The following is a 23,911-nucleotide window of genomic DNA, read 5'->3' on the forward strand; positions in this document are numbered from 1 at the left end:
CCTACCAAAGCAAACCATCTTTATCTGTGACAGCAGCTCTACATTTGGTATCAAAGTATAATCCCAAATGTGTTACATTTATCACAAAAGTTGTATTTGTTTTCGAATCCAGCACAACTGTATTGACCCCCCCCAAAAAAAAAAAAAAAAATCTTGGTGATATAAATTGGAAATAGATTAAATACTACATCTGTTTTACAATACTTCGTTTCTGAGAAATCACACTTCCTGGTAAGACAAGTCTGTGCTATTGTTAGTGATAATTATTGATGTTGTTCTTTGAAGGACAAAGACAGCTTCAGTCATATCTGAGCTGTCAGACCAGTTCTGTCATTAAACTGTCCAAAGTTGACACAACCTGTGGTGGTAAAGTATGAGGAAAAAGGCAGAAAAAAAAATAAATCAATAAAAGTTAACTCACAAGGTCAGTGCTCTGTTGATTCATTAATGGGCATAAAATACAACTTATCCTCAAATCATTTACCTTTAACTCAACGAGAAATATATTTACGCATCTGAAAACAGCCAATCAGCATCCAGAAAAGTTCTCCGTCCAGTCAAACAGTGAAACAACACAATGTGATCACAGTGATCCTGTTCACACATTTACAGATTCTCACCTGCTGAACTCACTTCAGGGAGACTTTCTGACACTTTCCAGCTTCATGTGAAGAGAAGAAGCTGCTTGTTCTCCCTCATCAGTCCTGGTGTCTGTTTGATCTGAGGAAAAGTTACTTCAGTAGTTAAAACTTCAGAGTCCAAAGTATGAAACATTAAAACCGCTCCAACCTGTTTTTGGGTTTGTTGTTGTACTGCTGCTGTTAGTCAGCGAGGTGTTACGGGTCACTTAAAAAAAAAAAAAGACGCCAACAGAGAAACAGATCCGGTAAAAGGGTTAGGGTCTTTATCTACAGTTAGAGTCCAACAGAAATAGTCCGGTAGGGATACAAAAGTCCAACAAAAAGAGGAAACACAGACTGAGCTCGACTTTCTGAAAAACTAACAAAGTAACAATAATACAATAATAATAATAATAATAATAATAATAATAATAACAATAATAGAGCAGCAGTACCAACAAGAACAGACAGGATACTCCGGCACTGAAGAGAAGTCCGAGGAGGGAATCTATGTGGGCTGATTGGCGGGAAATGCAGGACAGGTATGCCTTATTAGGAGAGGCCACAAAACTTCAGGCTGCTCCAAAGGGAGACATGAAGACTGTGCAGAGAGACTGCTGTGTCCTTTTAATGGGACTTCAGTAGAGGAAGTTAGATGAGGATCTAGTCACGTGCTGTTATATCAAACATTAATCACCAAAGTACGAGCTCGCTGTTCATTTGTAAAAAATCTACCTTTTAAACATTCAGTGCCTCCATTTTAAAGCATTAAACTCAAAGTCAGATCATTCTTGATAAAGAAATGAAGAAAGGAATACTTAAAAATACAAACTTTTTTTTTATGTTTTCACATTGTAAAAAAATACATGAAAATGTATAAAACGGTTAAATGAACATATTGAATTTAATTGAACTGAATCAGTCAGACTGTATCATAATGATTCTAAACTTTCCACTTGCTTGTTACGAATAATTATATTGATAATAGTTTTTTATTTTTCCATTATTTGATAAACTTTTGCAGCACACAGTAAAAACGAATGTTAAACATTAATATATAATATATATATTAATATATAAAATATGGTCTTTCATATTCCAAGGTACTGTGTGAAGGTACAGAAGAAAGCAAAGATGCAGATCATAAACAGTGTTCTACATTGCTCTGTGTGAGATTTGCATTTACAGACCTTTTTTAACATTGCTTAAGTTGGATGAGGATCCAGTCAGGTGCTGATCTATCAAACACAAATCACCCGAGTACAAGCTCGCTGTTCATTTGTAAAAAAGTTTCCTTTTAAACATCCAGTGCCTGCATTTTAAAGCATTAATCTCAAAGTCAGGTCACCCTTCGAGAAAGGAATACTTCAAAATACAAAATGTTTTCGGGGGGGGGGTTTATGTTTTCACTTTGTAAAAAAATAGTCAAGCCTCCTTTTTCACAGTGCAGCAAAAAGCCAGCAAATCAATAAACAGCTAATACAGTCTGATTTAAATTGTAATTGTAACTGTACAGGGAGATGTGTCAGTGAAGAATGGGGAATCAAAAAGAGAAAAGATTGTCATGTTTAACATGGATGTGTGTTTATCATCATGTGTTGATTCAAACAGCCTCTGAAAAAAGGGAGAGTGGCTAAAATAGGATTTATTCCAGAGCTTTGCACTTCTGTGCTGTGCATCATACCGGCCTGCCCGGTGTGTGGCTGGTTCAGCCCGTGTTGTGCGGGGTGCTCCTGACAGGTCTGAGGTCTCTGAGTCATTCAGGCCTCGTTGGCGCAGTAGGCAGCGCGTCAGTCTCATAATCTGAAGGTCGTGAGTTGGAGCCTCACACGGGGCACAGCTTTAGTTAATAATGAGGAGTTAGTAGAACCTCAGTTCTTTGAACACTCTCTGGTTTACATGACTTCTATGACGTAGACAAGTATAAAGAATCGCATAACAGGTGTTATCTCACTCTTCCAGTTTAAAGGCACAACAGGTGCTTCTCTGTCAGAGGTGTGAAGTTCTGTCTCCTCAGTATCTACAGATCAGTTCATTTCTCTCCACCTCAGAGGACCGGAAGTCAGCTGATCAGCTGTGTGACCGTGAATCAACAGGAGACATTTTACAGCAAGTCAACGTCCTGTTTTCTACTTTTGGACTGAAACTTGACAAAACAGCGATTTTTACATAGGAATTGGTTTGCGTAGTGATCCACACAGAGGAAGGCAGAGAGCATCCTAAAATACTCGGACCGTCCACTTCATACCATCCTAGTGGATCAGAGAAACCACAGCGGTGGACTGTTCATCTATTTACCATGTAGGACGGAAAGATCCAGAAAATCATTCATTCCCACTTTACAACTCCTGAACTGTTAGAAGAGAAGACACCAAACAGCAGAATAATAAAGTGTTTCTGATTCTGATCATCTCCGTTAGAGCTTTATTGTGTAATTCAGTGTGTGTGCAGTTTGGGACACATTCATAAAACAGGGCAGAACCAGCAGATGGAGCTGTTTGGATGTTTCTATCATATGATGATGAAATCTAAAGGCTCTCTGATCATCACATTGAGAAGTTCATCTGGTTTGTGATATTTCTTCATATGATAGTGAGGTAAAATGTGTTCAGTGGGATGTGTGTGTATCCAGCAGGACTGACAGCTTCATGTGGGATTCTCACAGAGATGATTCAAACCTGATCACAGTGATCAGTATGGATATACAGTATGTTTGCTGTCAGTGGAGGAAACTCTCAGACAGGACTAATAGTCATGTTTGGGATGTTCCTGGATTTGAGTTGAATGAGTGTAAATTCTCTCAGATTTTAACACACGTTCGCACATCCACCTCTATTCAGACATGGAGTTTGCATATTGTTTGGAATTCTAATGTGAATGTCACAGACAGCATTTTTTGTCAACACTTGTTCTGATTATTAATGTTTAGATCCAGAAAGCAGCATATTTGATTGATTGTTGTACCAACCTGAAGATGATCAGTGTTTATAGCTCATAACCTGATCACAGATCAATAATCAGCCATTGGAAGACGCTCTGAAACTTTCTTCTGCAGTCAGAACTCATCCACCTTCAGACTGGACATCTTCTGACTGTAGAACTGGAGCTTTTTATACATCTCACTGCAGCACAATAAAGTCCTCTGTGAGTATTGTGTGTCCCACAGTGTACATGACATCTGAGCAGCAATACTTCCACCTGCTGGAGATTTATTGTTACTACAGCTGTAAAATAAATCTATCAGAACATGAACTCAGTCTGTAGAATCCAGAAGATTAATGACACACTTTGTCCTGCTGTTATGGAACCAAATCCTACTTTAGGTTTTCTATATATTGAACAAATAGGCACTGTTGGGGATTTTTTCTTTCTTTTAATTAACAGAAAAAATGTCACAAGAAAGAACTATTTATATCATTCTGAAATATAACTCCAAAAAATGGACAAAAACAGACCCTGTTTAAGAAACGTTAACTAAGCATTAGGAGACTGAAGCTTAAACATTAATGAACAAAACATACTGACTCATAAATGGCACACTGCAATTTACAATGTAAGCATGGAGATGCAAGCACCAATCGTGCGCGTTGGATAATGTAATAATGCATAATGTTGCATATATATATATAATATATATATGCATAACTAGTATTTAGTAATATAACAGTTATTTGTTTACTGAAACAAACGCTGCCCACGTTTGGTTTCAGCCTAGTACAGACGCTGCAGGTCATTCCCTTCTCTGCCTCTTTTCCTGCTGAGCTCTCTAATGATCTGTGATTTCAAACAATCTGTGATATCACTCTCATCTCTGAATCTCTCAGAGCTAGCTTCTATAGTCTCATCATCTAAACCACCAACCTGTCTATCAGACTGAGTACCAATGAGCCCCTTCAAAGACATTTGATACTGAATTGAGCCCTTCATTCTGGATCGGATTCATTTGACTTTATCTTTGGGATTTGTACTCCAGACTCCAAACACCACAGTCATCAAACCCCAGCTTCATGTATTGGATATCCCCTCCTCCTGCTCTCATAATAAAAATCAAAATAACTTTATGCAGAGTTTGGTCTTGACCTGCTGCTGTAAAGTGTTTTAATGTAACTTCATTAAGATGTTTTGATTTAAAAAAAAAAAAAAAAAAAAGCGGGGGGGGGGATCTTTGCTTTTAAGTCCCTCAATGGCTGTTGTTTTGCACGCGTTTCACTCCGAGTTGATCAAACTAACTCAGAACTGTTCTGTCTTTACATGAGAGAGGCAGGAAGTCGGACTTTCTAAAGCCAAGAGAATCCGGTTGGTTTTCAAAATAAAACTGCTGTCCGCAAGCTGGACTACTCTGACTGGTCAGATCCAGAGAGAGTTCACTGCTATCACTCTGGTTAATGAGATATTATGGAGAAGTTTATGTGTTCTCCCCGTCGGGGAATCGAACCCCGGTCTTCCGCGTGACAGGCGGAGATACTGTCCACTATACTAACGAGGATCCCGCAGTTTTTGTTAAACCGCCATATGAAACCCCATAGACTTCAATACACTCTGACTTCATTTTCCAACCAGTGAAGCCCCCTGGGGGTCATTAGATAGACTGCAGGTGGAAGTCTCAGTACTTTTTAACCAGCACATCCACTTTTATAGAAAGTTTATGGTCCTTAACTTATCAGACACAACAATAACACAAAGTTACAATGATCAGTCCAGTCAGACATTTCTGTCTTTGTGCGCATGCGCTCATCCATTTGAAGCAAACGTGAGAGAGTGTGATGTATGCACTGTCATGTTGGAGATCAATGAAAGACAGGAAATGCCTTTGATCTCCAGTGACGTCACACAGTCTCGTTGTGGAGTTATTAGTTGTTGATGTTGTTCTGTAAAAATCTGCATCAGTGAAACATTCATTCATACACAAGGACATCACGTATATTGTTGGAATAGAAAATGTTATTTTTTCTGTGTGTGCTCCTGAGAAAGAGGCTCAAATCCAAACTCAGGAGACAGATGTCTCCTGAGTTTGGAGTTTGGACGGGTAGGGGACGTATCAGATATTAAACTGATAAGAACAGATACTACACTTGATCTTAGCCAAAAGGCCGAGAAGCGATACCGCTCAGCTGTCGGAGGTATCATGGTCCTGCCAGATACCTGTGAGTTCTGCCGACAGAAGCAACTGGAACTATTTGGACTGAACTGGATTTGAAACCTTCACTGTTGGACTTTGGAGAAGTGGGTGGTGAACATCCATCCAGTGGTGGTGTGGCCGAGCGGTCCAAGGCGCTGGATTAAGGCTCCAGTCTGTTCGGAGGTTTTAATCCCACCGCTGCCAGTTCATTTCTTGTCAATGAAAACTAATCAGCTGATTCAGGCATTTTTGGTCTCCTTGTGAACAAAAGTTACAGAAGCCAGTGAAAGATAATACCAACACCAGGTGGGCTGAAAGGAGAAACATCACAGACTGTTTGTCTGTGATGTTTCACAGGAAGTGATGGTTTTCATCAGTATGTTTTAGTGATGAGCAGAAACTCCACTGAGAGTGAAGCACTGCTGGGGTAATTGGCAGTGATGGCATTTGAGTTTGAATGCTGCACACCGTAACCCATTCCACCATGATTTCATCGCATTTTTTTGCCATTTCTTAGGCTGTTCTCTAAACGAACCCAAAGTGGTACTGTGATGCATGTACTGATTTTTATTTGCACAGTATGATTATATATAGTGAAAGTATCTCCAGGAGTAAAATGATTAAATCACTACCTCAATCTCAATTGACAATCTCTGTATTATATCAGAGGTCCTTTGTGGTACATATACTTTATTAGCATTTGTATCTGTATACACACACACACACAATCACACACACCACGTTTTCCAGCCCTCATGGTTCTTGGGGAATCCATACATGTGGAAACCCTTCTCGGACTGATTGGAGCATCCAAACGCTGCACTCCTACATTAAAACAAACCACTTTACCATCAACCTCAGCTGCAGTAGACACATTACACTTCCATTACCAGATCCTCTGCATATACATGTACTTCAGAGTGGTGCTGTGGCTTAGCTGGTCAAAGCGCCTCTCTCGTAAACAGGAGATCCTGGGTTCAAATCCCAGCAGTGCCTTGAGCATAATGTTAAATGTTATAGATATAACAGCCACAGCTTTAGTTAATAATGAGAATTTAGTGGTTTAAACCTCAAATCATTGAACACTGTCTGGTTAACATGTTTCGGTGATATTAGACTTCTATGGACCATTTTTGCAGAATCAACAACTAATAACTCCACAACGAGACTGTGTGACGTCACTGGAGATCAAAGGCATTTCCTGCATTTCATTGATGCCCCACGCGACACAGATGGATACGTCACACTCTCACGGTCGCTTCAAATGAATGAGTGCATGCAGTTTCTGTAGTGTAGTGACCATCATGACTCTTAACAAAGTTTGTCTCCTGTTAAAAAAGGGCAATGACCGCATTTCAATCTGCTCAACAGCAGGGTACAACTCAGACAGACTAAAGCCAGCTTAACACCGACGAGTACAGAGCACAATGGATTAGCAGTCCATCGCCTTAACCACTCGGCCACCTCGTCATGAACACAAAGGTACATGTGATGACAAAAAAACAGCCATTGGGAAGAAGCTGCAGCACCTGAACAGGGACTTGAACCCTGGATCCTCAGATTAAAAGTCTGATGCTCTTCAATAAGATCTGACTTCATTTTCCAAGCTGCCCCCTCGTGGTCATTTGATACACTGCAGGTGGAAATCTCAGTACTTTTTAACCACCACAGCCGCTTTGACAGAAAGTGGATGTGGTGGTTAAAAATTACACAAATCTCCAGAGGACATTGCAAACTGAACATTGTGAGCAGAGTGGTGCAGCGGAAGTGTGCTGGGCCCATAACCCAGAGGTCGATGGATCGAAACCATCCTCTACTGTTTATACACACTGGATGTCCCATCATGAGACATGAGTTTATCAGCAGCACTGATTAACAGGAAAACACAGAGAATGTTGTCTATCATATCTATAATACTGAGAGTTGAGCAGCAGAGTGCTGCAGTGGCACTTCTGTTGTTGGCTACAAGACATCCTGCAGTGCTTCGCTCTCAGTGGAGTTCCTGCTCATCACTTCCTTTATTACAAACTTTGTTCAGCAGAAGGAAATTTGGTGATTAACCGCTTTTCACGCTCGGAAAACTTTAGTCAGACTAATGACAGCCCATCAGAAAGTTGTGTCCAAATGTTTGGGTGTCATGACAAAGCAAAGCCGTTTAATTGATTTGGTTTGTTTGTTTTAAACATATTCTTATTTGAGAGAATCAGCACTCATCACAGTAATTTACAGTGACAAGCCTCCCTCTGTCTTTTCTTTCTCCCTTTGTAATTTCAACCCCCCCATCCCCATGTGAAAACATGCAGTGTTTGGCAGGGGGCACACACAGCCCATCACTGCAGATCAGCAGGTCTGACTGAAAACATACTGTAAAGTATGAACCACAGCACTGCTGGGGTTTGAATGTGTAGGGTGCGAGAGGTCAACACTTGTGCTCCTCACAGTTGTGTGTCACTTGTGTGTCTGAAGAGCTGCTGCCTTTGATACATCACCTGATGATGTAACAATACTCACAGAATGAAACTCCTCCTTTTAAGCTGCTTTGAAGAATTTCCAAAATCACATGTGATTCAGATGTAAACACAAAGGCTGCCCCACTGTCACCATTCAGAACAGCTGAGAAGATTATTGATCATTCAAAAACTCTGTGCAGTCATATTCAAATAATAAACAATGTTCTACGTTGCTCAAAGTGAGATTTACAGTTTACTTCATCCTCACACTACATGCTAATGTTAGCACAGTTGCACTGCCCCTTTCCTCTACATTGGTTTCTGTTTCCTCATCAGAGACTGGCAGCTGGACGAACATGTCAGGTGGTCTAAGGCTCCAGACTCAAGGTTAACTCCTTGAGAGATGTGTTTGCTTTCCCACTAAAACTTGAAAACGTATCTAAGTAATACTTATCCAGAGCTTTCAGTTCATCCTACCACTCCAAATGTGAAACTGACATGTGCAAATATGGAATGATGCAATAACAGCCAAACAAGTAGTTGAGTATGTGATTTTATTTATATTTAGCATGCAATGTCTCAGTCTCTGCTGTCTGATTCACAGAAGAACACGACAGCTCAGCGGGCCTCCTCTCTCTCTGGGACACTGGATCTGTCTGTCTGTATCCATGTCAGAAACTCTGAAATTCTTTAAAACACGGTGGATTTACTGATATCAAAGTGTCCACCGGTCCACCAACCCACCATCGATATCTTGTTATGGTGTGAACAACATGTGAGCAGGAGAGCAGCTGCTTCAGTTTATGATGTGTTCAGGTAAGAGTCAAAGCTCCATACACAACAACAGTCCTGCTTCTGTTGACCAAAAGGCTCCAAAGTCCACTCAGGTACCTGCTGTGTTTAGTTCACTTGTTGCTGAATCTCCAACAAAGAGTTAAAGTCTTGTGGAGAATGTGGGCATCGATCCCACTACCTCTCACATGCTAAGTGAGCGCTCTATCATTTGAGCTAATTCCCCAGCCGGCAGCACATGTTCTCTAAACGAACCCAAAGTGGTACCGTGATGATATACTGATCTTTATTTGCACGTGCACAGTGTGATTATAGATAGTGAAAGTATCTCCAGGAGTAAAATGATTAAATCACGACCTCAATCTCAATTGACAATCTCTGTATTATATCAGAGGCCCTTTGTGGTACATATACTGATCTTTATTAGCATTTGTATCTGTATACACACACACACAATCACACACACCATGTTTTCCAGCCCTCATGGTTCTTGGGGAATCCATACATGTGGAAACCCTTCTCGGACTGATTGGAGCATCCAAACGCTGCACTCCTACATTAAAACAAACCACTCAAAGCGCCTGTCTTGTAAACAGGAGATCTTGGGTTCAAATCCCAGCAGTGCCTTGCACATGATGTTAAATGTTATAGATATAACAGACAGCTTTTGTTAATAATGAGAATTTAGTGGTTTAAACCTCAATTCCTTGAACACTGTCTGGTTAACATGTTTTGGTGATATTAGACTTCTATGGACCATTTTTGCAGAATCAACAACTAATAACTCCACAACGAGACTGTGTGACGTCACTGGAGATCAAAGGCATTTTACTGCCTTTCATTGATGCCCCACGCGACACAGATGGATACGTCACACTCTCACGTTCGCTTCAAATGAATGAGTGCATGCAGTTTCTGTGGTGTCGTGACCATCATGACTCTTAACAAAGTTTGTCTCCTGTTAAAAAAGGGCACTCACCACATTTCAGTCTGCTCAACAGGAGGGTACAGCTCAGACAGACTAAAGCCAGCTGAACACCGACGAGGATGGGATTCGAACCCACGCGTGCAGAGCACAATGGATTAGCAGTCCATCGCCTTAACCACTCGGCCACCTCGTCATGAGCTCAAAGGTACATGTGATGACAAAAAAACAGCCATTGGGAAGAAGCTGCAGCACCTGAACAGGGACTTGAACCCTGGATCCTCAGATTAAAAGTCTGATGCTCTTCAATAAGATCTGACTTCATTTTCCAAGCTGCCCCCTCGTGGTCATTTGATACACTGCAGGTGGAAATCTCAGTACCTTTTAACCACCACAGCCGCTTTGACAGAAAGTGGATATGGTGGTTAAAAATTACACAAATCTCCAGAGGACATTGCAACTTGAACAAAGTGAGCAGAGTGGTGCAGTGGAAGCGTGCTGGGCCCATAACCCAGGGGTCGAAACCATCCTCTGCTATTTATACACACTGAATGTCCCATCATGAGACATGAGTTTTTCAGCAGCACTGATTAACAGGAAAACACAGAGAATGTTGTCTATCATATCTATAATACTATAATACAGAAAAAAGCAGCAGAGTAATTATAGTACGGTATCGGAGTAATTATGGTCCACACCAGGCTGCAGCCTCTCTGTGTGAAACTTTGGTTGTTGTTCAGCTGCAGTTAATCATTATTTTCACACTTTAGCTGCTGGTTTGATTTTTCTCCCCTTCTCCATCTAGTGTCAGATCCAAAATACATCCCTGTACATCATGGTGCTGTGGCTTAGTTGGTCAAAGAGCCTTGTTGCTCAGGTCAGATGTTGTAGAAACAAACTACTTTTGGGTTTTCATCAGCTGTAGGTTACAACGATCAATATTATTGATATGACAGACAAAATTCTCCATGTCTTCCTGTTAATCAGTGCTGCTGAAAAAGTCATGTCTCATGATGGGACATCCAGTATGTATATGTAGCAGTATTGGTGCGCGAGGTCCTGGGTTCAAATCCCGGACAAGCCCCTTTGTTGCCTTTCAGTTAATAAGGGTGCTAACCGTTACACTATGGAGCTGTGTGAGCTTTGCTGTCTGGTAGTTTTGTGGCTCATGCTGTGCTGATGAGAAGGGATATTGTTGACTGACTGCTTTTCACAGCAGACAAACTTTGCTTGGAGTAATGATGGTCAGCCACTTACTTTGTCCCCAAACACACCTTACAGCATGAGAGGTGAAAGAAAATTGGTTTCTGTCAGAAGTGGGATTCGAACCCACGCCTCCAGGGGAGACTGCGACCTGAGCGCCAGGTAGACAGCGTCTGTCTCGTAAACAGTAGCTCTTGGGTTGAAATCCCAGCAGTACCTTTCTCCCCATGTTAAATGTGCAATCTGCAAGATGTTACAAATGTTACACACCACATTTATCGTACAGTGAGACTTTCTCTGAGTTTGACAACTTTTAGTCTCCATCTGACATTCTTTTCATTGAGACTCCATACAGGCTGTTAATGATTACTTTTTTTTGTGTTTGTCTCTGAAACCACTTCTGTGTCAGTGTGGAATTTGTTTGGACATGTGACAAGTTTTTCACAGATTTGAGTTTAAATGGAGGAGATTTGAGCTCCCTGCACTCTTTTATGTATGCCTCTAACTCCACCTTAAACTTTAGTCTTACTGTATGATAAATGCTATGCAACATGTTGATTGCCAAACAAGCTACATGTGGCTCGTTGGTCTAGGGGTATGAATCTCGCTTCGGGTGTGAGAGGTCCTGGGTTCAAATCCCGGACGAGCCCATCTGTTGATGTTGGACCATTACACCATGGAGCTGTGTGAGGTTTACTGTCTGGTTGTTAGTTGCAGTATCTTGGCAGCAAGAGCAATAGGAGTTTTGAGCTCATGCTGTGCTGAGGAGAAGTCTCACGGCAGGGGAGGCAGAGATGTAATTGTTTACATTGTAGGGGCCGCCTGACTAAAAATAAAAACAGTGCTGGGGTGGCGGGGTGCCATCCAGTGACTGTGAAGTTCATACCATATGATTAACATGTTCCAGTTTTGTTGTTGCTTCTCTCTGCAGAACTCAAAGGTATCTGGCAGGACCACATTTGTCTTTGGAGCTTCATTGACAGTGTGCACTCTGTGGTGGAAAGATCAAAGACTCCTCAGATTTTTTCTCATGAACTCCACAGTAGAATGCACACAGTTAACGTGGTGTGGTGGTGTCCCTCAAAGACATTGCTGCTGATGGCTCGTTGGTCGAGGGGTCTGATTCTTGCTTCGGGTGCGACAGGTCCCGGACGAGCCCTTACTGTTACGTTGCCAATATCAGTGCCTGGCCATTGTGATTCTTACCAAAGTTTGTCTCCTGTGAAAAGCGGTCAATCACCACATTTCCATCTGCTCAACACAGCAACTATTTGCTATTTATACACACTACATGAGATTTTCAGCAGCACTGATTAACCGGAAAACATTGAGAACTCTGTCTGTCATATCTATAATATTGATCATTGTAACCTACAGCTGATGAAAACCCAGAAGTCCTTTTTTTCTACAACATCTGAAGACTGTGCAGTTAAGTGACTGGTCAGAGAGAGTGCTGTGTCCTTTTAATGAAACTGTTATGAATTGAACTCAACAACCTTAAACTTTATCAATGAGACACTGAACCCAGGATCTCCTGTTTACTAGACAGGCACTTTGACCAACTAAACCACAGCACCACTCTGATGTACAGGGATGTATTTTGGATCTGAAAATACCCCCAACGTACGTGGCTGACCATCATGAGTCTTAACAAGGTTTCTTTAGCATATAATAAACTGTCACATTAATGTCCTGAATGTGCTGTGTGTAAATAATGAGGTTCATCAAAACAAAGTCAGAACCAGAGCTCAGGCTGTTGGTACACAAACAAAGAAAGGCATACTTGTGGATTCACAAGATTATATCAGGATCTGACCTTTTCCTGTTCCATCAGTAACCATCAAAGGAGATGCTGATTCTGTGATGTCACAAAGGTTCTTATGACATCACAGAGATCAAAGGCTCCTCCCATTTTTTTGTGCCCCAGTGGCCTAATGGATAAGGCACTGGCCTCCTAAGCCAGGGATTGTGGGTTCGAGTCCCATCTGGGGTGGTTTACAGCAGAGTGGTGCAGCGGAAGCGTCAGCAGTGCCATGCGCATGTTATAGATATAACAGACACAGCTTTAGTTAATAATGAGAATTTAGTGGTTTCAACCTCAAATCCTTGAACACTGTCTGGTTAACATGTTTCGGTGATATTAGACTTCTATGGACCATTTCACCGCACTGGACCATTTTTGCAGAATCAACAACTAATAACTCCACAACGAGACTGTGTGACGTCACTGGAGATCAAAGGCATTTCCTGCCTTTCATTGATCCCCCACGCAACACAGATGGATACGTCACACTCTCACGTTCGCTTCAAATGAATGAGCACATGCAGTTTCTGTAGTGTAGTGACCATCATGACTCTTAACAAAGTTTGTCTCCTGTTAAAAAAGGGCAATGACCGCATTTCAATCTGCTCAACAGCAGGGTACAACTCAGACAGGCGAAAGCCAGCTGAACACCGACGAGGATGGGATTTGAACCCATGCGTGCAGAGCACAATGGATTAGCAGTCCATCGCCTTAACCACTCGGCCACCTCGTCATGGACCCAAAGGTACATGTGATGACAAAAAAACAGCCATTGGGAAGAAGCTGCAGCACCTGAACAGGGACTTGAACCCTGGATCCTCAGATTAAACATGTGCACTTGTGTTCACTTTGGTAATTTGGTAGGATGACTACACAGGATAAATTGCTCCAAGCTGAGTGGATAGTTGAGAGATCAGGGTGTTGCACAAGATAAGTACTTCCTGTGCTTCATTATCAATGCTGAAGATGGTGGGGATTGAACCCAGGGCCTCATACATGCAAAGCATGCACTCTACCACTGAGCTACATCCCCTGCATGGTGCACAAAGCCAGCTGAAACTAATCACTAAACTGTTACAAAGGAAATGATCTATCTGCAGTCTTTGCTCTGATCATTGTAACTTTGTGTTATTGTTGTATCTGATAAGTTAAGCTGCACTTCTAATGAAGTGAGAAGCTGAGCTAACCGGCCTTCCACATCCATCTCTTCCACAAAACGTCAGGATGTTCCAAAGGCCATCGTGAATGATTTCTAAATATCTTTGAAACCTGTTGATGGTGAACTCAGAGGTTGTTAAAGGGCCTTTTCCCAAAGCTTAGCTTGCATGCTAGTATGCCAATACAGGGGAATTAGCTCAAATGGTAGAGCGCTAGCTTAGCATGTGAGAGGTAGTGGGATTGATGCCCACATTCTCCACAAGACTTTAAGTTGCACCAATGGCCACCATCACTTTGAGTTACCGATGTGGGATAGATCCTCAGGACAGTTTTGTGCTTTGCTTTACCGTGTTGTTTCTCTGCAAGCCTTTGATGGAAGTTCAGTCCACAAAATGGTTGTATCAAATCTTCATCAAGTTAGAGCGTGGTGCTAATAACACCACAGTCATGGATTTGTGACGAATGTGGGCATCGATCCAGCTACCTCTCACATGTGTGTCAAGGGCTCGTTGGTCTAGGGGTATGATTCTCGCTTGAGAATCATTGGGTGCGAGAGATCCCGGGTTCAAATCCCGGACGAGCCCTTCACATAATGTGTCCAATAATTTGCACCCCTATTCAACTAACGTAAGTGTAGTATTAGGCAGAATGTTAGGTATCTACAATTAAGGAAGGAAAGTCTAACAAGATTATATCAGGATCTGACCTTTTCCTGTTCCATCAGTAACCATCAAAGGAGATGCTGATTCTGTGATGTCACAAAGGTTCTAATGACATCACAGAGATCAAAGACTCCTCCCATTTTTTTCTCATGACCTCCACAATAGAGTGCACTCTGTTAATGAAGCTCCAAAGACAAACGTAGTGTGTCACTTCCTTGAAGGTTTGAATGATGTGTGAGTCTGAAGAGCTGCTGCCTTTGATCCATGTAACAGTGTATCTTTCATCCAAAGTCACAACTTTGAGAAGTTAGACAATGTGAGACATGTGGCATTATTGCAGTGAAACGGGTGAAGTTATGTGGTCGTGTGGCTGAGCGGTCCAAGGTGCTGGATTTAGGTTCCAGTCTCTTCAGAGGCATGGGTTTGACTCCCACCACTGCCAGTTGTCCAAGCTGTGCGGTACAATCATGAAGAGTTTAGTTAAATCTAAAACTGCTATGAATGACAGATTTAGAGTCCAGAGTGCTCATATTGACACCATGGAAGCACATGTAGCTGTGTGAAGTTTGATGTCTGTGTTACTTGAAGTATCCTGACAAGACACTTGTCACAGTGAAGACACCAGCTGAAGCTGTAACATAATCTTCGATCAGTGTCAACAGTGTGGCCTTTGTGTCCTTTTAATTAAATTTAGCGACTGTTCCTGGAGTTAATGGAGACTTTTGTGGAGGAACTGACAGGAAAGCGCACATCACTCTGCAGCTATCAACAGCAGATGCTGCAGTGAGCCCCGTCCCAAAGCCCTCACCTGTTCAGTCTATTTATGAAACATTTCAGAAGTCTCAGTCTGACCCCTGTGGTTCATACTTTACAGTATGTTTTCAGTCAGACCTGCTGATCTGCAGTGATGGGCTGTGTGTGTTTATGGGGGGTGGAGCTCAGTGGTAGAGCATTTGACTGCAGATCGAGAGGTCCCCAGTTCAAATCTGGGTGCCCCCTGCCGCCACCATGAAACTACATGTTTTCATACGCAAGCAAAAAGAAAAATCTTGCCTTTGTCTTTTTCTGTTTGAGTCCCAACAGTGCTCATTAGTTTAATATATAGAAAACCTAAAGTTGGATTTGATTCCATAACAGCAGGACAAAGTGTATCATTAATCTTCTGGATTCTACAGACTGAGTTCATGTTCTGATAGATTTATTTTACAGCTGTAGTAACAATAAATCTCCAGCAGGTGGAAGTATTGCTGCTCAGATGTCATGTACACTGTTGGACACACAATACTCACAGAGGACTTTATTGTGCTGCAGTGAGATGTATAAAAAGCTCCAGTTCTACAGTCAGAAGATGTCCAGTCTGAAGGTGGATGAGTTCTGACTGCAGAAGAAAGTTTCAGAGCATCTTCAAATGGCTGATTATTGATCTGTGATCAATCCTAACCCTATAAACACTGATCATCTTCAGGTTGGTACAACAATCAATCAAATATGTTGCTTTCTGGGTCTGAACATTAATAATAAGAACAAGTGTTGACAAAAAATGCTGTCTGTGACATTCACATTAGAGTTCCAAACAATATGTAAACTCCATGTCTGAATAGAGGTGGATGTGTGAACGTGTGTTAAAATCAGAGAGAATTTACACTCATTCAACTCAAATCCAGGAACATCCCAAACATGACTATTAGTCCTGTCTGAGAGTTTCCTCCACTGACAGCAAACATACTGTATATCCATACTGATCACTGTGATCAGGTTTGAATCATCTCTGTGAGAATCCCACATGAAGCTGTCAGTCCTGCTGGATACACACACATCCCACTGAACACATTTTACCTCACTATCATATGAAGAAATATCACAAACCAGATGAACTTCTCAATGTGATGATCAGAGAGCCTTTAGATTTCATCATCATATGATAGAAACATGTTGGTTTTTTTATGAATATATTTTAATTAGTAAATGGCAGAGAGGCCTTCAGGAAACAGAGAGAGAGAGAGATGGCCTGCAGGATCAACCCCTGGCCACATTACAGACTCCACAGCAGTGACAGGTGACACTGATCTATGAAATAATGAAACCATGAGTCTTTCATGTTCAAGGCCCATTTATGCAGGAAAGATCTTGAGTCTGGCACCTCAGACCACTGAGCCATCCTGACACGTGTGTCCAGCTGCCAGTCTCTGGTGAGGAAACAGAAAAGTGAATGATAGCTTTGATATCAGCAGGACAGGCAGCATTATCATGTTTTGTTTTGCGCCTGTAAAACTGCAGAGACACAGAGGACATGGCCTGACTGTGTGTCACATAAATGTCTGAAACCAATCTGTTACAGTTCCAATAGTTGACATAATTCACCTGTGACCTGCACCCACCTGCAGTATTTCAATTTCTAGATCTGCCCTCCTAAATCTGACGGTCCAAGTGCTGTATTTCTTTGACAGTTTTGGGGATTTTTTTCAGCAGGTGAATTTTGTAAATCTCTTTTACTGGTAACTGGGAACACATAAGGAGGACATTAAATGATACAGCTGCACATGAATTCCACAGACTGACCCTCTGATGTTTACTGAACATCCATCCATCTCAGGTTCTAGACCCAACCACTAAATTCTCATTATTAACTACAGACTACATAGTCTAGATTGGATTCAAAGTCCAGAGTGCTAACCATTACCTGATGGAACAACAGGTCCATGATTTGATGTGGGTCAAAGGTGCTGGCTTGAGGCTCCAGTGTCATGGGAGACGTCTGTAGACCATAAGCCATTTAAAAAAAAGAATAATGAATAAACAATTATCAAATAAAATGAACTGAATTCTATTGACTTTTAGGACAGCCAATGGCAACTTTCCTTACTGAGGAGTGACATCAGAGCTCCGTCTCACTCAGCAGAAGAACAAAGGAGGAGCTTGTGTTTGAACCTGTGTGGGAAACACGGTGTCACGACAAAGCAAAGCCGTTTAATTGATTTGGTTTGTTTGTTTCTTTTAAACATATTTTTATTTGAGAGAATCAGCACTCATCACAGTAATTTACAATAACAAGCGTCCCTCTGTCTTTTCTTTTTCCCCGTAATTTCTAACCCCCCACTGCCACCCTGCTGCTACAGACCAACGCAAGTAAACATATGTAACGTAAAATACAATGAAATATATAAAAACAAAAATAATAAAAACATTTGATTTGGGTTGTTGTTGGTTCTTGTGGACGTTGTGATAATCCCTGCAGGTTAGATTTATGAAAATTGCCACTTTTTGGATTTTGATGATGTTCCTTTTGGCAACGGTCTGTTCCCCTGAGGTTAGTCTGTGCTGTGCAGGGTGCCCCCGACGTGCACGGGGTCCTTTGGGTGTTCTGTTCGGTACAGGCCTCGTTGGCGCAGTAGGCAGCGCGTCAGTCTCATAATCTGAAGGTCGTGAGTTTGAGCCTCACACGGGGCACTTCCTTAGTTAATAATGAGAGTTTAGTGGGTGGGTTTAAACCTCAAATGCGGAAACAAGTGAAGAGAAGAAGTTTGATCTGAGGAAAAGTCACTTCCTCTTTTCAGGAATCAACTTCTACCATCTGTCCACTAGATGGAGATAACTGAGCATCAACTGAGAACTGAGTTCTTCATCATCTGGAAACAGACAGCATTGTTTTCTTCAGCTGGAGCTCTTTGTTCAAATCTACATTGAGATTCAGAGCCAAATGTTTTTCCTTTCCTGGATTTACTGGATCATTTCAGTCACTCTGTGGATTCAGCTGACAAATGCAAAACACAACCAACATTTAAACGATGACGTGTTGAAACAAAACTTTATTGATTCAGTCTGGTCAGCAGAATATAACCTGATGAAATCAGCAACATTAAACTGATGTTTCTACATGAATGCATCACTGATTCTAAAACCATAAACTGAACATGAACACTCTGTACACTCAGCGTTACACACATGAAGACAACATCATGTGTTTAAGGTGATGTTGAGCTGAACAGGACTTGTATTGAACACACAGAGGGAGTGCACCGTTCCTGGAGATACTGCAATACCAGGTCGGTGCGTGGAGTGGACGGAGCAAGCCCCTATTCCATCGCCATGTTCCAAAAATCTATTTAATATATGGTCCCCGGGTAGGAGACGTATCAGATATTAAACTGATAAGAACAGATACTACACTTGATCTTAGCCAAAAGGCCGAGAAGCGATACCGCTCAGCTGTCGGAGGTAACGGAGTGTTTCTCCGCACCGACCCGCTCAGTGAGGGGTCAGAGTCGGCTTCAGTAACAACATCACTCCGAGAGAGAGACACAAACAGAAGACATGAAGAAACGAAGGAGGGATCAGAGAACAACCACAGACATGTTATTTTCACAAAGTTACGTTGTAGAGCAAAGAAAACGTCTCTTCTTGGTCACCTGTAAAACTTCATATCTATGTCAGTTTACCAGCTGAATATTATTGTGAAAACATCAGTTTGTCCTCTCATGTGATTGGCCTCATGGTGTGTCCATCAAAATAACCCCCCTGTCTGCACGGATTCTCTGAAGATTCGGCTCGAGAGAATAATAAAATGAGTTACTTTGTCATCCACAGAATAAAACCACAAATGATTGAACACACACATATTTAAAACAGCATTCAAAGTAATTTTAACCAGCATTACTGCCATCATTTTATCTTAACATAAAGTCCGCTATGCCCGTTTAATGCTAACATACAATGGAAAACGCCATAGACCGGCTAACGGGATTAGCATCAGTACCGCGATCATTTTAAAGCGTCAGTGAATTTATTCTAACTCAAACATGGCAATAATACTTCCAAACACAGTTGGCAGAATACAGACCTGCAAAGGGAAACCACACTGGATCATTAGTGTAAAGGTTGGTATTGTAGCGATCAGAGGAGGGAGTGTTCACTCTGATCGGACAGTTGAGCTGGGTAGCGCAAAGGCTCATGGGACTGTTAATGTTTGTAATGAAAGCCATGTTTTAGTGATGTTGTGTGAATGTTTAATTGTGTTATGTGGGTTTCCAGGTTCTATGGCTTTGCATAGTGTTACGTTTAATGTTAACTTTAATTATCAGTGTAGCCACCATGACTGAGTTTCCTGGTGTGTTTAATTACCTCTGGCCAGTATTCATGTATAGAGTTGTTGTTGACTTTGATGTTAATAAATAGCACTTCCTGTCGTCGTGCGGTGTAAGGGGCACAGGAATTGTTCAAAGAAGAAATCGCAGTCTCAGTTATCTTCTTCCACGTGAGCTCGCCACATTGGTGTCAGAAGTGGGATGATAAAAAGAAGAATGGAGAGACAGATTGAAGAATTAGAGCAAGCCATGGAGCAGAACATGAAGCTTTTGGAAAGCCTGGAACGACGACAGATGAGATCTGCTGATGAACAATTTCCAGCTCGACCTGATGGTTCCAGTGCACCTCGGCCCCTTCGCCCCGTAGAGGTTGGGGGTGCTACTGCAGAAGGATTCCTGCAACCTGCTGCCGCTGACTGCCCCCTAGTGACCGGGAGGACTACTGCTGGTGACACCCTGCCGCTTGCTACTGGTGCTAGACGTCGACAATCTCTTGCTGCCACTGCTGCCAATGAGTTGCCACCATTGGTAACCACACCCGAGCCGTCGCACCGTGCAGCCATGCCTAAGACACCAGCCAAGCTTCCCAAGTACAATGGGGTGACACCACTGGAGCCATACCTCTCTCAAGTCCAACTAGCAGCATGGCACAGCGGCTGGAGCAGCAAAGAAGCTGCCACCCACCTGGCCCTGGCATTGGAGGGAAAGGCGCTGCAGGTGCTCCTCGACATCACCCCAACAGAGCAACAAGACCTTCAAGCCTTGACCATGGCACTACAGAGGCGGTTTGGGCAAAGACTCTTTACTGACCAGAGTAGGGAACAACTAGCCAGCCGTCACCGCCGAGAAGGAGAGAGCCTGGGCACCTTCGCCGCAGATGTGCAACTGCATGCCCAACGGGGTTATCCACAGTTCCACGCAGCTGCCCAAGAGGAGCTGGCCCTCCATGCGTTCCTGCGGGGGCTCACACCAGAGAGGTTGCGCCAGCATGTCCGCCTTGCCATGCCCCAGGTTCTCAGTGAGGCTCTCTGTGAGGCTGAACGGGCCGAGGCGGTGCTCTCTACACGGTCTACTCAGCAGAAGGTTTCCACACCGCAACCACACATCAGGATGCTCGACTACGATGAGGAAGAGGAGGATGCTGAAGAGGTCTACCAAGTTCAGCCTTCACCACGACAGTCTCAGCGATGGCCTCCACCCTCCATGCGCCGTCCTCCTCGCCAAAAAGACCGCTGTTACCGATGTGACGAGCCTGGCCATTTTGCTCGAAACTGCCCAGCCCCAGCACCAAAGACCAGAGCCAACCAACCTGCGGGAAACGACAGCGGAGTGGTCTAGCGAGGGGGCCACCACTCCAGTCTCCAACCCCCCTCCGAGGCCGGTATACACTGGTCGGCTGCTTGGGTCACGCCAGAGGACTGTACCTGATTTGCCAACTTGATGGCCAACCCTGCCGGGCCCTGGTAGACACAGGGTCTACCATTTCCCTGGTGCGACCTGGCATCCTCCCAAACACCATTGGCCCACTTTCAAAGGCATGGTCCCCAACCAGTACCCAACTGATGACAGCGACAGGAGAAAAAGCGGACATGAGAGGAAAGAAGGGACTGACAGCCCAGGCGGGGGGCCATGTGCTGGTGCACAAGTTCTGGCTCGCCAACATCCAAGACCCATGTATTATTGGACTGGACTTGTTGAAACGTTGGAAAGCCCTCGTCAATGTGTCGAAGGCAACCATCACCCTTGGCACAGAGACCTTGACACTCCAGTCTGGCCGGCGGAAGAAGAGGCAGCCCAGTAATCGACGTGCCAGTCGCCAAGCAGTGGCTGCCCTGCAGACACCAAGCCGCGGTGTTTCACCATCCGCCAACACACCCACCAGCGTCCCTGCACAGTTACAGCCTGCCCCAACCTCTAGTCCAGAGCCTGCTGCCCCTCCCTCTACTGAGACAACGGAGGCCATAGAGGACTTGTGGCAACGCAGCAAAGATGGTCTAAACCCACAACAACAACTCTATACATGAATACTGGCCAGAGGTAATTAAACACACCAGGAAACTCAGTCATGGTGGCTACACTGATAATTAAAGTTAACATTAAACGTAACACTATGCAAAGCCATAGAACCTGGAAACCCACATAACACAATTAAACATTCACACAACATCACTAAAACATGGCTTTCATTACAAACATTAACAGTCCCATGAGCCTTTGCGCTACCCAGCTCAACTGTCCGATCAGAGTGAACACTCCCTCCTCTGATCGCTACAGTATTTTTCAGTAATGGGTGCATCACTGCTGATGTAAAGACAGAAGGAACAACCCCGGAAGATTTATAAACGTCTTATCAATGACTGGAAAAATATCTGAAGATTGAAAAGATTTTAAAAGTATTGTGGGTATATCATCTAAAAGAGAAGAGGAAGATTTCATGCTATTAATAGTCTTCATTAGCTCTGAATGAGACACTGGGTGAAATATAGAAAAGGTCTGTAGAGGAAACAGAGATTGCACAATCTGAGCTCTGATGTTTGAACCTCTTTCAGCAGGAAGGATCGATATGATTCACATCTTGGAATACAAAAGAATAGGATAGAATAAGAGAAAATGATACCTTTGTCCTTTTCTGTTTGATTCCCAACAGTGCTCATTAGTTTAATATATAGAAAACCTAAAGTTGGATTTGATGCCACAACAGCAGGACAAAGTGTGTCATTAATCTTCTGGATTCTACAGACTGAGTTCATGTTCTGATAGATTTATTTTACAGCTGTAGTAACAATAAATCTCCAGCAGGTGGAAGTATTGCTGCTCAGATGTCATGTACACTGTGGGACACACAATACTCACAGAGGACTTTATTGTGCTGCAGTGAGATGTATATGTGTGTATCTGCTGGTTCTGCCCTGTTTTATGAAAGTGTCCCAAACTGCACATACACTGAATTACACAATGATGCTCTAACGGAGATGATCAGAATCAGAAAGACGTTATTAAAAATTCAGCTTTTTGGTATCTTCTCTTCTGAAAGTTCAGGAACTGGACGGATCTGTGGAACATCACTGCTCTCCGACAGAGAAGCTGGATGCTGCTGTTGTGCCCTTAAACAGGAAAATATTGAGTTGACAGGGACGAAGAAACACACACAGCTCTCACTTTCACTCGTCTGCACAATCGATGCACAATCAACCTAGACATAAACACAAATGACCAATTCGTATTATTTACTCTGGCTGTATATTCTTCACAGTTTTAACATCAGCCTTAGCAACATAGAAATAACAACATAAGAAATAAAAATGGATGAAATCATGGATTCTGAAAAATTTTATTGTTTTGAAATTATAATTCTTATCTACCATATGTTTTATTTATATTATATTATTTCTCCTTTTTCTTTCTTAATGCTCATGCTATTGTATGACATGTTTAACAAACAATTTTTATAACTTAGAATGTAAATATAAATTGTGAAAACTTCAGTTATCTACAACCATTGATATTCAATTTCAGGCAATGTCTCAGGCGGTCTTTGAACATCTATCTACAAATATTTACAAACCAATCAGATTTCACAATGAGGTGCTGCACAATTTATTATTTTTATCTAAAAACTCACGGTCGATATCTCTGTCCTTCGTTTTACTGATGTCACTCCAACATCTTTCTCCTCTGCTTCAGCAACCAACTGTTGCGTCTTGCCTAATAATTTTTTGATTGGCTTACGTGGTGCATTTTTCCACCAATAGGAAAGGGGGCGCCATGTTTCTTTCTGCTTGTGAGCGCTTCCCTGTTTTTACTGAACGGGACAACAACATTCAGGAAAGAGCATAAAGAATGATGCAGATTGTTTATTACTCGGCCTATCAGTCAGGTTTAAAAACAGTATATAGTTTGAAAACCTCACTTTGGACACAAGTTGAAATGGAGACTCAGTGAAGAAGGGAAATATGAGGCACAGTAACACCCATATCAGAGGAAACACAAACACACGCATTCCCATGCAGGGTTGTGTGACTTCCAGTAACCGCAGCAGCTAAAAGGAGAAGTGTTCAGAGTTCAGCCTCCATTTTGAAGCTGTCGGAGCAGAAGCA

The 23,911-nt window shown here is 42.5% G+C and overlaps 10 non-coding genes and 1 pseudogene across 10 annotated transcripts; 5 read left to right on the forward strand and 6 right to left on the reverse strand.

Annotated features, from left to right (window-relative positions):
• Positions 1–5,034: 5,034 nt before the first annotated feature.
• Positions 5,035–5,106, reverse strand: trnad-guc (transfer RNA aspartic acid (anticodon GUC)). Its single transcript has one exon. It is a non-coding gene; the product is annotated as a tRNA-Asp (tRNA).
• A 483-nt stretch (positions 5,107–5,589) lies between these two features.
• Positions 5,590–5,722, reverse strand: LOC115058198 (uncharacterized; annotated as a pseudogene).
• Positions 5,723–6,661: 939 nt separating this feature from the next.
• Positions 6,662–6,735, forward strand: trnat-cgu (transfer RNA threonine (anticodon CGU)). The gene has a single exon. It is a non-coding gene; the product is annotated as a tRNA-Thr (tRNA).
• Positions 6,736–10,020: 3,285 nt separating this feature from the next.
• On the reverse strand, positions 10,021–10,102 carry trnas-gcu (transfer RNA serine (anticodon GCU)). Its single transcript has one exon. It is a non-coding gene; the product is annotated as a tRNA-Ser (tRNA).
• Positions 10,103–11,687: 1,585 nt separating this feature from the next.
• Positions 11,688–11,759, forward strand: trnap-cgg (transfer RNA proline (anticodon CGG)). Its single transcript has one exon. It is a non-coding gene; the product is annotated as a tRNA-Pro (tRNA).
• Positions 11,760–13,029: 1,270 nt separating this feature from the next.
• Positions 13,030–13,102, forward strand: trnar-ccu (transfer RNA arginine (anticodon CCU)). Its single transcript has one exon. It is a non-coding gene; the product is annotated as a tRNA-Arg (tRNA).
• Positions 13,103–13,564: 462 nt separating this feature from the next.
• On the reverse strand, positions 13,565–13,646 carry trnas-gcu (transfer RNA serine (anticodon GCU)). Its single transcript has one exon. It is a non-coding gene; the product is annotated as a tRNA-Ser (tRNA).
• A 228-nt stretch (positions 13,647–13,874) lies between these two features.
• trnaa-ugc (transfer RNA alanine (anticodon UGC)) lies at positions 13,875–13,946 on the reverse strand. The gene has a single exon. It is a non-coding gene; the product is annotated as a tRNA-Ala (tRNA).
• A 628-nt stretch (positions 13,947–14,574) lies between these two features.
• On the forward strand, positions 14,575–14,655 carry trnal-gag (transfer RNA leucine (anticodon GAG)). Its single transcript is given in 2 exon segments — positions 14,575–14,610; positions 14,620–14,655. It is a non-coding gene; the product is annotated as a tRNA-Leu (tRNA).
• Positions 14,656–15,660: 1,005 nt separating this feature from the next.
• On the forward strand, positions 15,661–15,732 carry trnac-gca (transfer RNA cysteine (anticodon GCA)). The gene has a single exon. It is a non-coding gene; the product is annotated as a tRNA-Cys (tRNA).
• A 3,007-nt stretch (positions 15,733–18,739) lies between these two features.
• On the reverse strand, positions 18,740–18,930 carry LOC115058033 (U2 spliceosomal RNA). Its single transcript, XR_003842013.1, has one exon. It is a non-coding gene; the product is annotated as a U2 spliceosomal RNA (small nuclear RNA).
• Between the last annotated feature and the right edge of the window lie 4,981 nt (positions 18,931–23,911).

Source organism: Echeneis naucrates, chromosome 2 (genome assembly GCF_900963305.1).
Source record: "Echeneis naucrates chromosome 2, fEcheNa1.1, whole genome shotgun sequence".
Taxonomy (NCBI): Eukaryota; Metazoa; Chordata; class Actinopteri; order Carangiformes; family Echeneidae; genus Echeneis; species Echeneis naucrates.